A 13,037-nucleotide genomic window follows, 5' to 3' on the forward strand; every position below is an offset into this window, starting at 1 on the left:
TAAATGACTGTGTCCCTTTGCAGCGTCAGAAGGCTGGACATGCATGCTCTGCATTTTTATTTTACCTGGGGCTGGGGGACTTTAGCTACAGGTGATCTCCCTTGCTTGGCCTTTCATACCCAAGGATACAGCTCTCCGGACAGGCGACCGATGGGGCTAACTTCCATGCAAGATAGTATGCATGGTGACCCTTGGGAAGCTGCCTTCCAGCGGCCCCAGCACAGGAAGGAATGGGTGTAGCTAAGGTTCCTGACTGGGGCTGCTGGCTGCCATCTGAAGAACTTGAACGTCTGTAGCCTCTGCCTCTTTGATAGAGCGAATGACATCAACCTGTGGCTGAGCCTGACAGCTGTGTAAGTCTGGGTTCACTCCATGCACCCCACTTCTTGACTGTGGTCTTGTGGGTTGTTGCCTATATGCAGGTGAGGGAGGGCACACGATAATGCAAGGCCTGTGATTGGGCAAGGAAAAAGTAAGGCGGGCACAGAGTTTTGGAAAGGCAGGAGAGAGAGGAGAAGGATGACCCACCCCTGTGTGACTTTAATTAGCCACAGGTAGCTATGAATATCTTATAAAGGATGGATTATTATAGGACAATTTGTCTCATCTAGGTGGGCACTTTATATCAATATCAATTAGCTCTGAGTTTATTGTGTGGGCGTTTTGTGGAGTGAGAATTCACTGATATAAATCTGATTGATAAATTACAAGCCTCTAGAGTTTTGATTTTACCGGGATACTGGGAGTCGTGACCATAACCATAGGGGGCGGATGCTGGGAATGTGAGCAGAGAGGGCGGCCACTGCTGGGGCCAGAGAGCAGCCGGTGCCAATGTGGGGCTAGCCATGGAGGCAGAGAGACTGCTGGAGACAGAGTAACGGGAGATAGTGTGGCTTGGTGCATGGTCTCCTTTGACAATTATTAATATTTACCGCCATATGGTCTTGGTCACTCTGTACTTCTGCACTGAGTCCATGTGTATAAATAGGGACCTGGCAGAATCCAGGGTCAGACGAGCCTGTGTATAAAACGCCCAATGTAGCGGCCTTACACCCGAAACTGTGGATAGGGACAGAGACAGCAGGAAAGGTGTCCTCTGAGAGTGACATCAGTCATGGGATTGGAGGTGGGAGGGGGAAGTAGCAAGAATGGTCCTGGTGGGCCACCTGCTGTAGCTGACCATGTGGAGGTTCCTCAGGAAACGATCGATCAATCGATCAATCACAGGGCTCAGCCATCCCTGGGGTGAGATTTCAAAAGACTTGCAGTGTCCCCAGAGCTGTCTGTCTCTGTGCCTGCTTGTAGATCAGGATGCGAGCTCTCAGTTGTTCCTGCTGCCATGCCTTTGCTCGGCCATCATGGACTAATCCTCTGATATCATAAGCCAAATTAAACGCTTCTGTCCGTAAGTTGTTTTGGTCATGGTGTTTTGTCACAGTGATGGAAAAGTGACAAGAACAGAAGTTGGTACCAGGGAGTGGTCTGTTTATGGACAGATCTGACCTCATGGTTCTTTTGATGAAGCAGAAGATTTTAGAGCGTTGGAAGAGAAAAGCAGTTGAATGCTGTAAGCAGACCTTAGTGGCCTATCCTAGAAGGAGCTTGGAAGGAAGTCGTGCTGAGAGCCATGCGGACTACGGAGGCCCAGCTCAAGAGCTTTCAGAAGGTAATAATATCTGCAACTGGGCCACAGAACATTCTTTGGCAAAAACGTGGTTGCCTTATGTCCTCATCCCGAGAGCTTGCCCGAGGCTGAGTTGAAGAGAAATGGGTTGATTTACTTGATGGAAATTTCGAGACAGCCTAGTACTGACTGTGTTGGGCCGTTATTCGTATCATCCTCAGGCAGGTCTGCAGTGAAAAGGGGTAGACATGGCAAAAAAACCAGAAACAAACAAACAAAAACACAACAACCACAACAAAGCGTACAGTTTGAAGAGAAACGGGGCACCAGTAAATTGAATGTTGGAGCCAACGCTTGTGGTGAAAGAGAGGAGGACATTGAGGAGAGGAGATCAAATAGAGGAAGGAGTGGCCTCAGGGCAAGACTCCCCACCCCCACCCAGCTCAGCTCCCAATTTGTGAAGGAGACAATCCTAAGGAATTTGCTGTTCTTACAAAGCAGCCATAAGCAAAAGCTGACTGTGAGGGACCAGGCTCCATCCCGAGCAGGCGGGCAGATGTGGCCGATGTGTCTGCGGATCAAGATGTGAGTATATCAAGTCCATGTGGTTCCAGCTTTAGAGTCATGAAGAACACACAAGGAAAGGGGCTTGTAGAATCTTCGTTGTCGGAGGTAAGGCGAGCAACTGAGGCCAGGGGAGTCCCTGTGTGGAGGTTCCAAGAGGCCATTGTGTGGAGCTGTGGGGGTGAGCCTGGATTATATTGGAGACCCCAAGATGTCGGAGAAGCCAGAGCCATGAGCTTTCTGCCAAGGAGAGCTCACAAAGGGAGGGAGGGAACCAGTCTCAGAGAGAGAAGTGTGTTGCCCTCAGCAAAGCTGGACAGTGGAGGCATCTCAGCTCTTTGACAGAAGACCAAAAAAAGCAAGCTCACCATTTTGGCAATATGGATAAAATTTGAGGGTATCATGCTAAGCAAAAGAACCAGACACAAGGACAAATTATACCTGGGTTCTCTTATATGCGGACTTCATTTTTTAAGGAAGGGGAAAGGGAACTGATAAGGTGGCTCAGTGGGTAATGATGTTTGTGGGTCAAATGCAAGCCTGAAAACCTGAGCTCACTCTCAGACTTTCCCACACACCAACACATAGACACACACACAAACAGACACACATAAACACACACAAACACACACAGACACAAACACACACATGCTAACACATAAAAACACACACAAACACACACACATGCAAACACACACAGACACAAACACACATAAACACACACAAACACACACAGATGCTAACACACAAACACACACAAACACACACATGTAAACACACACAGACACAAACACACATAAACACACACAAACACACAGATGCTAACACATAAACACACACATGTAAACACACACAGACACACACACACAAATACACACAAACACACAGACACAAACACACACATGCTAACACAATAAACACACAAACACACACACAGACACACACACAAACACACACATGCAAACACATTCAAACACACACGTGCAAACACACACAAACAACACACACACACACAAAGTTGAACTCATGATGGTAAAATGATGGCTACCAAATGTCTAAGCTACTTTTCTGCTGCTGTGATACAATACCAGGAGCAACACAGTTTATAGAAGCAAGGGATTATTTGGAGCTTGTAGTTCCAGAGGATCTAGAGTCCATCACTGTGGTGGTTTGAATACAAGTTGCTCCCACAGTTCATGTATTTGAATACTCAGTCACCAGAAAATGGCACCATTTGAGAAGGATTAGGAGGTGTGGCCTTGTTGGAGAAGGAATGGCCCTGTTGGAGGAAGTCTGTCACTGGGGGTGGGCTTTGAGTTTTCAAAAGCTCATGCCAGCACCAGTTGCTCTCTCTGTTTGAGGACCACGTCTGCCTACCACCTTGCTCTCTGCCACGGTGATAACTCTTGCTTTGTAAGAGTTGTATTGGTCATGGTCTTCATAGCAGTAGAATAGTGATTAAGGCAATCACTGTCATGGCAGGGGACATGGCAATAGTCAGGCAGGAGTACACTGGAGCAGCAGCTGAGCGCTCACATTGTAATCTACAAGCAAGAGGTAGAGGTAGAGGTAGAGGTAGAGGTAGAGGTAGAGGTAGAGGTAGAGGTAGAGGTAGAGGTAGAGAGAGAGAGAGAGAGAGAGAGAGAGAGAGAGAGAGAGAGAGAGAGAGAGAGAGACTGGGAATGGTGTGGGTATTTTAAAATCTCCAATCCCAACCCTAGTGACACACCTCCTCCAACAAGGCCACACCTCCTAACCCTTCTCCAAACAGACCCACCAACTGGAGGCCAAGTATTCCAACATGAGCCTGTGGGCACCATTCTCATCCAGCTACCACACCGGATGAGGAAAAGTGGAATATTATATCCAGGAATGTGATGTTGCAGTTAGGAAAGAGGAAACTATCTTTATACACAGGACTAGTTAGTAACCAAATTCTGCACACTGGAAATTTGCTAAATGTAGCTTTTAGGTACTCTTAATGTATGCACCAAAATGATGGTCACATTTAGTGTTTTTGTTTTCAATAATCATGTATAATGCGTGTGTGTGAAAATACCATATTGAATGTGGCTGTTTTGGGGTCTCGAGCGGAGCCTGGCTGACTGTTGTCACAGCTTGTTCAGTGAGGACAGGGCAGGGCAGGACGGGACAGGATCCATCTACGCGGTCTCTGAGTACCCAGGCAGCATGCATCCCAGACCACCAAGCAGGACTCTTGGGCGTTTTCTATTTCATCCTCAGCCAGGATGGATTAGGCAACTGTGTGGTACGAGAGTGCTTTGGAAAGTCCATTAGCAGCGAGGGAGACGGCTAAGTGGGTAAAGGTGCTTTCTGCCAACCCGATGACCTAAATGCCATTCCCTGGGGACTCACATGGCAGAAGCAGAGAACTTACTAGAAAGAGAACATTCAGGGTTGGGGATTTAGCTCAGTGGTAGAGCGCTTGCCTAGCAAGCACAAGGCTCTGGGTTCGGTCCCCAGCTCCGAAAAAAAAAGAAAAGAAAAAAAAAAAAAGAAAGAGAACATTCTCCTACAAGTGGTCTTCTGACTCCACATGTAGCCTTTGGCTTTTGAGCACATTCCCTTCACGTGTGCACATGCATACACACACACGACACACACTCACACACTCATGCACACACATACTCATACATATACACACATATATACACATTCACACATTCACGCACACATACTCACACACACATACATTCACACATTCATGCACACACACTCACACACTTGCATACACATACAGTCACACTCATATACACATATTCATATATATAGACACATACGCATATACACTCACACATACACTCACACACCCACACATTGACACACACTTACACATATACACACGTATACACATTCACACATTCATGTACACACATGCACACATATACACTCACACACACTCACACATACGCCCTTATACATATACTCACACACACACACTCATACCCATACTGTGTAAAAATTTAAAAAATAGAATTAATTACTTTGTGTACCCTTCACACCTGCCGCTTAGCCTCCTCACATCAGACCACACAGCTCAGCCACCACCACTGTCTTCCTGGGGTGTCCCACACCGTTTACTGAGACAAGTGGAGGTCCCCATGGCCAATCCTTTCCTTTGAGCCTTCGCTGCCCTCCTAGCAAGGGCAATCCGTCGGCTTCATCAGAGGTGAGGGGAAGGCTCAACGCCTTGAAAGGAAACAGAACGCGTGCCCATTCACCTGGAGTAGCACCCTCTGTAATGTCTATTCATCTAGTCAATTACACCGGGGAACAATGCCCACATTGGGAGGGCGGAGGAGCCGGAAGCAGAAGGCGGCAGTGTCTGAGTCAAGGTCCTCCCCGTGATCCAGAGAGCACTGGGTAATGAAGATGAAGCGCACAGTGAGCCATGCTCTGCTCGGTGTACACACAAATGGCTTTGGATGTTTCTTCTTTTGACAATGAGGAAACTGAAGTGGGCAGCTTCGGGGAGACCTCTGTCCCCAACCAAGACGCGCGCTAAGTGCCTGATCTGGGAATGTGAGCGCCTTCTCTGAAGGTATTGTCCCCAACAAAGGCTTCCTCCAGAGGCCTTTGCCTCGCTGCTTTCTCTCCCTGGGAGGATAGTCTAGCAGAATTCTTGCCTGGAGGAGTGGGGCTGTCAGGGGAAGGATGCCAGGATCTCGATCTCAGGAGGGAAGGAACTTTGTGGTAGGGGCGCAATGGGCGCTGGGAGAAAGATGTATTAGTAAGTAATTGATGCAAACAAGCCCTCTCAAAGTCAAGGGTGTGTGTGTGTGTGTGTGTGTGTGTGTGTGTGTGTGTGTATGTGAAGCCCTCTCAAAGTCAAGTCAAGGGTGTGTGTGTGCACACATGTGTGTGTGCACGTGTGTGTGTGTGCGTGCATGTATGCATGTATGCATGTGAAGCCCTCTCAAAGTCAAGGTTGTATGCGTGTGTGAGTGCTTGTGTGTGTGTGTGCGCGCATGTATGTGTGTGTATGAGTGTGAAGCCCTCTCAAAGTCAAGGGTGTGTGTGTGCATGTATGTGTGTATGCATGTGAAGCCCTCTCAAAGTCAAGGTTGTGTGTGTGTGTGTGTGTGCGCATGTATGTGTGTGTATGAGTGTGAAGCCCTCTCAAAGTCAAGGGTGTGTGTGTGTATGTGTGCATGTATGTGTGTGTATGAGTGTGAAGCCCTCTCAAAGTCAAGGGTGTGTGTGTGTGTGTGTGTGCATGTATGTGTGTGTATGAGTGTGAAGCCCTCTCAAAGTCAAGGGTGTGTGTGTGTGTGTGCATGTATGTGTGTGTATGAGTGTGAAGCCCTCTCAAAGTCAAGGTTGTGTGTGTGTGTGCATGTATGTGTGTGTATGAGTGTGAAGCCCTCTCAAAGTCAAGGGTGTGTGTGTGTGTGTGTGTGCATGTATGTGTGTGTATGAGTGTGAAGCCCTCTCAAAGTCAAGGGTGTGTGTGTGTGTGCATGTATGTGTGTGTATGAGTGTGAAGCCCTCTCAAAGTCAAGGGTGTGTGTGTGTGTGTGTGTGCATGTATGTGTGTGTATGAGTGTGAAGCCCTCTCAAAGTCAAGGGTGTGTGTGTGTGTGTATGTATGTGTGTATATGAGTGTGAAGCCCTCTCAAAGTCAAGGTTGTGTGTGTGTGTGTGTGTGCATGTATGTGTGTGTATGAGTGTGAAGCCCTCTCAAAGTCAAGGTTGTGTGTGTGTGTGCATGTATGTGTGTGTATGAGTGTGAAGCCCTCTCAAAGTCAAGGGTGTGTGTGTGTGTGTGTGTGTGTATGTATGTGTGTGTATGAGTGTGAAGCCCTCTCAAAGTCAAGGGTGTGTGTGTGTGTGTGTGTGTGTGCATGTATGTGTGTATATGCATGTGAAGCCCTCTCAAAGTCAAGGTTGTGTGTGTGCATGTATGTGTGTATGCATGTGAAGCCCTCTCAAAGTCAAGGTTGTGTGTGTGTGTGTGTGTGCGCATGTATGTGTGTGTATGAGTGTGAAGCCCTCTCAAAGTCAAGGGTGTGTGTGTGTGTGTGCATGTATGTGTGTGTATGAGTGTGAAGCCCTCTCAAAGTCAAGGTTGTGTGTGTGTGTGCATGTATGTGTGTGTATGAGTGTGAAGCCCTCTCAAAGTCAAGGGTGTGTGTGTGTGTGTGTGTGTGCATGTATGTGTGTGTATGAGTGTGAAGCCCTCTCAAAGTCAAGGGTGTGTGTGTGTGTGTGTGTGTGTGTGCATGTATGTGTGTATATGCATGTGAAGCCCTCTCAAAGTCAAGGTTGTGTGTGTGCATGTATGTGTGTATGCATGTGAAGCCCTCTCAAAGTCAAGGTTGTGTGTGTGTGTGTGTGCGCATGTATGTGTGTGTATGAGTGTGAAGCCCTCTCAAAGTCAAGGGTGTGTGTGTGTGTGTGTGCATGTATGTGTGTGTATGAGTGTGAAGCCCTCTCAAAGTCAAGGGTGTGTGTGTGTGTGTGTGTGCATGTATGTGTGTGTATGAGTGTGAAGCCCTCTCAAAGTCAAGGGGGTGTGTGTGTGTGTGCATGTATGTGTGTGTATGAGTGTGAAGCCCTCTCAAAGTCAAGGGTGTGTGTGTGTGTGTGTGTGTGCATGTATGTGTGTGTATGAGTGTGAAGCCCTCTCAAAGTCAAGGTTGTGTGTGTGTGTGTGCACGTATGTGTGTGTATGCATGTGAAGCCCTCTCAAAGCCAAGGTTGTATGCGTGTTCACACATGCTTGTGTGTGTGTGTGTGTGTGCGTGCACGTGTAGAATAAGGACTTGTTAGTTGGGTGTACAAATATGTGAACACAGGTGTGCACGCAGGACAGGTGCACAAGTGTGTGTATATTCAGAGGCTAGAGATCAAGCGAGGCCCAGTGTCTTCCTCAATGACTGCCATGTAATTTTCTCTTCTAGAGGAGCTCTCTCCTTGAACGTGGAGGCACGGTATCACACATTTGTAACCTCAGCAAGGCACTCCATGATCTGCCTGTCTCTGTTTCTCCAGCACTGAGATCACAAATCTTTGAAGCCACACCTGGCCTTTAGCACAGCGCTGGGGATTGGAACTCAATTTTTCATGTTTGTACAGCAAGCAGTTTACTGACTGAGCGATTGGTCCAGCCCAAAACATGGGTTTTAAGCATCGTTATTCTCGCCTGAATGCAGGTGAGCAGGCCTCCATTGCGCCTCTCTCTCATGCTGAGGGCCTGCCCACTATGTTGGCAACTGGACTGAAGTGGGAGCAGCCACTCAGATGGAGGTCTGTCTTAGCAATGCGTGCCGGGCCTTGGAGTGCAAAAGCATTGGTATAAATGTTCCACAAGGGGCGAGCATTTGGGAGCCCTTTACCCTTCACACTTTAACCCTTTCTGAGTCTCAACAGTGCTGCTATCCACTACAAAAGGAAGCTTCTCTGACCGAGGTTGGGGCAGCTCTCATCTATCACTGTAAACATAGGTCATATCTGTAAACATAGATAGTTAACATGTCCAGATCATTTAGCAAAACAGTAGAGTGCCAGGGTCTTTGCCCAGCAATGGGCTTTCAATGAGGTTTTTCTTTCTTTTTTCTTTTTAAAAAAAGATTTATTTATTATATATAAGTACACGGTAGCTGTCTTCAGACCCACCAGAAGAGGGCATCAGATCTCATTACAGATGGTTGTGAGCCACCATGGTGTTGCTGGGATTTGAACTCAGGACTTCTGGAAGAGCAGTCAGTGCTCTTAACCACTGAGCCATCTCTCCGGCCCACAGATGATGTTTTTCATACCAAGTACGAGTTCCTTCTTCTGGAGCAGTCCCTAAATCCAGTCAGATTGGGTTGGTCGCCATCTTAACTACCATGACGCTGTTTCACCCGTAGCATGTCTGTCCTGGCAGATTGGGATTATTGCCTGCAGGGTCCAGGACTATGTAGACCATGGCTGTCTTTTTTCTCCCCTAGAGGGCTGTATTAGCCTCATTCTGCACCTTGAACCCTAGCCAGCGGGGAGGAAGTTTCCAAGTTAGTGCCAGGTTGCTGTCCCTGTCCTGCAACCAACGTGTGTGTTGCCTTCAGCACTGGGCCTCACCATGCAGTTATGGTGTGAAACCGAGACTGTTAGGAATGGGCCGTATTGTTCCAAGGGCTTGACCAACGACCAGTGACTCCTAGGAAGGTATCACGTGACTGGCCCTAAAATTTTCAGTTAATAATTTACCAGTACTGCCCATCTATGCAGGATACCTCTGTTCAAATATCTTTTAAAATTGTATTTTTATTTATTTAAATATACTCATATTTTTAAATTAGCATGGAGAGAGACGGCTCAGTGGTTAAGAGCACTGTTTGTTCTTCCAGAGGTCTTGAGTTCAGTTCCCAGCAACCACATGGTGCCTCACGACCATCTGTAATGGGATCTGACTCCCTCTTCTGGTGTGTCTGAAGAGTGTACTTATATAAATAAAATAAATAAATCTTTTTTAAAAAATTAGCTCCTAAAATAGAACATAGAGCTTTTATGTATATCTTTAGCCTTTTCTTTCCCTCTTCTTTTTTCTTGTTTGTTTGTTTGTTTGTTTGAGACAGGGTTTCTTTGTGTAGCCCTGGCTGTTCTGAGACCACGCTGGCCTTAAAGTCAGAGATCCGAGTGCCTCTACCTTCCAAGTGTTGGGTTAAAGGCGTGTGCCACTATGCCTGGCCACATCTTGGCTTTTAACCCATTTCTGGTCCCTCTTCTACCCCACGTCCCCCCCATCCCTGGTCAAACTGTTTTGTCTCTACCTTTCCTATCACACACGTTCTAACATCTTTTACCCCAGTGAGGTCTGTCTTCCCTATCACGGGTGCTTTCTGGCTTACTGACCTCTATAAATCTACAAATCTAAAACTTCTGGGCCAGCCAGTGAGGTCAGCAGGTTAAAGCACTTGTCACCAAACCTGCTGACCTGAGTTCAATACCCAGGCCTCACATGGAGAGAACCAAACTACAGATTGTCCTCTGACCTCTAAACAGTACTCATGCCTCCACAGTAAATAAATAAATGTAAAAAACAAAATGAAAGACAAAATGGAGGCTGGAGTCCTGGTTCAGGGATTAAGAGCACTGGCTTCTCTTCAGAGGACCCTGGTTCAATCCCCAGCAACCACATGGCAGCATACAACTGTAACTTCAGCTCTAGCGATCTGATGCCCTCTACTGGCTTCTGTAGGATTTACACTCAGGGACGCACGCACAGTTTGTTATTGTTAGGTGGGATTTGAGTGAGGCTGACTTTGTGTTCTCCTAATTAACTTGGTGTGACCTTAAGCATGTCCATTTCATTTTCCTCTTCTCATCTGAAGAGGAGGAAGAGGGTGTGTGTATATGTGTGCATGTGTGAGTTCATGTGCGTGTGTGTGTGTGTGTGTGTGTCTGTGTGTGTGTGTCTGTGTGTGTGTGTGTGTGTGTGTGTGTGTGTGTGTGTGTAGAGGCCAGGGTAGATCTTGGCTATCGTTCCTCAGATACTGTCCAGATTTTTTTCCCTTTTAAACAGAAAGATTTATCTAGTGAGGCATAGTGGCACATGCCTTTAGTCTCAGAACTCAGGAGGCAGACTCAGGTGAATCTTTATAAATTCCAGGCTAGTCTGGTTTACATAGTGAGCTCCCAGGCAGTGAGAACACAGTGAGAACTTGCCTCAAGAAACAAAACACACCCAAAATGTTTGTCTTTAATTATGTTTGAGGCTGGAGAAATAGCTCGGCAGTTAAGAGCACTGACTGCTCTTCCAGAGGTCCTGATTCTAATTCCCAGCAACCACCTGGTGGCTCACAACCATCTGTAATGGGATCCGATGTCTTCTTCTGGTGTGTCTGAAGACAGTGACAGTGCACCTACATACATGAAGTAAATAATTCTTTTCTTAAAAATTTATGTTTGTGGGCTGGAGAGATGGCTCAGAGGTTAAGGAGCACCGACCTGCTCTTCCAGAGGTCCTGAGTTCAATTCCCAGCAACCACATGGTGGCTCAGAACCATCCCTCTTCTGGTGTGTCTGAAGACAGCTACAGTGTATTCATATAAATAAAATAAATCTTTAAAAAAATTTATGTTTGTGTGTGGTTATAAACGTGTGAGAGCGGTTGCCCAAGGAGACCAGAGGTACTGAACCCCTTGGAGCTAAAGTCATAGGTAGTTGTGAGCCACTCATCGTGTGTGCTTATGACCAAATACTGTTCCCCTCCAAGAGCAGTATAAACTTTTTTAAAAGATATGATCTGGTCATTCGTTTTCAGTTCACCAAATAGGCTAGGCTGGTTGGCCAGAGAGCCCAGTGGACCCTCCTGTCTGTGACTGTCTAGTTCCAGGAATACAGGAGTATACCATGTTTTCTGGCTTGTATTTATTTATTTTTTAATGTGAGGACTCAACCTCTGGTCCTCCTGTGTGCAAGGTGAGCACTTTACTGACTCAGCCACCAGCCCTGGGAAGATGACTTCATCGCTAATTACAGAATGGTGGCTTTTGGGGGTAGACACGGGCACCAGGGCATTTAGAGTTTGTCCGCTGCAGGACCCAGACGTGGGCCAGGAAATATTGTCGAAGGGCGGGCAGAGCCAGGAAAGGGACTGAGGGCATGACTTCAAGACAAAGGAAGGTTAAGATGGTGCCAGTTGGGTAGGCGAGGGCTGCACGCTGGTCCCAGAGGTTAGAACAAGGTGGGACATTAAGCCAGGTGCCTCGTAGTGGCCAGAAGGATGCAGATATTAAGGTTGTGGCTTGGCTTACAGTGCCGCCACAACCATCATGGTTTTAAGTCCAGAGAACGACTATAGGCTGAAGTGTGAGTGACCCCAAAGCAGTAGCTCTGTACCCAGCTTGGATGACGGCTCCCCTGGGCCACAGAGATGGGGCGTCTTCAGCTAACTCTCCATCTTGTGTGCTCAGGCACCCCCTGAGACGCAAAGGGTGGAGCTCCATACAGGTGGCTGGGAGGAGGGGCTGGAATCACAGGTGGGCGGGGATTGAGAGGAGCTCAGTCAGTGAACCACTATCCTGAGTTTGAACCCGGGACACGTGATGTTGTTTTGTTCCAGTACGTGTAATGGTGCGTGCTTGGAATTCCAGGGATACCGAGGTAGTGGCGGGACTGTGGGGCTTGCCGGCCAGACAGCCCAGCCTGCTTGGAGAGCTCGAGGCCAGTGAGAGACCTTGTCTCAAAACAAGGCAAATGGCTCCTGAGGAATGACGCCTGATAAGAGCCTGTGTGTGTGTGCGCGCGCGCGCATGCTGGGGGGGGGAGGGGAGGGGAGGGGAAGGAGAGGGAGAGGAGACAGATAGACAAACAGACAGACAGACTGACGGACTAAGTACCATTGGGAAGGGACAAAAACAACTTGTGTCCTCATGCCTCTCACCAAACCTCCAGTATCCAGACCTCAAGAGGCCCTACAGCCTCCTTCCAGCTCCATTCTTGCATAGGCACAAGGCCCTCCATCCCCACCCCACCCCCAAATCCACTCAATGAAATCAACACACAAGTGGAATGCCACAAAGCAAGCGTCACCTTGGTCTGTGGAGTCCCGTGTTCAAGGCCCGTCTGCGGTGCCCTATAGGCACACCATTGTCATCCAACCCTCCCCCTCCCCCCGCCCAAGAAAAAAAACGAGCTGGATGAAATCTATTTCCACTGAATGGGGTACATGCTTGTCTGCTGCTTTCAACAACAACAAAAAAAACCCCACCCCCCTCCCCGCTTTCTATGGTGCTTTCTCTCCCCTTCAGCAAATTCCTCCTCCTCTCCATAAAAGACTCCTTTCTCCCCTCACCACATGTCCTCTATGAGTGGCATTATGCGGAGACTCGCAGCAGTGGAA

The 13,037-nt window shown here is 47.7% G+C and overlaps 1 long non-coding RNA gene across 1 annotated transcript in view; it reads left to right on the forward strand.

Annotated features, from left to right (window-relative positions):
- The first annotated feature begins 292 nt into the window (after window positions 1-292).
- LOC134479472 (uncharacterized) overlaps window positions 293-13,037 on the forward strand; it is a 53,523-nt gene continuing 40,778 nt past the window's right edge. Inside the window, exon 1 of the long non-coding RNA XR_015623333.1 lies at window positions 293-353. This is a non-coding gene — a long non-coding RNA (uncharacterized LOC134479472). The remainder of the gene's footprint in view (window positions 354-13,037) is intronic.

This window comes from Rattus norvegicus, chromosome 6 (assembly GCF_021556685.1).
Source record: "Rattus norvegicus strain SHRSP/BbbUtx chromosome 6, alternate assembly SHRSP_T2T, whole genome shotgun sequence".
Classification (NCBI taxonomy): Eukaryota; Metazoa; Chordata; class Mammalia; order Rodentia; family Muridae; genus Rattus; species Rattus norvegicus.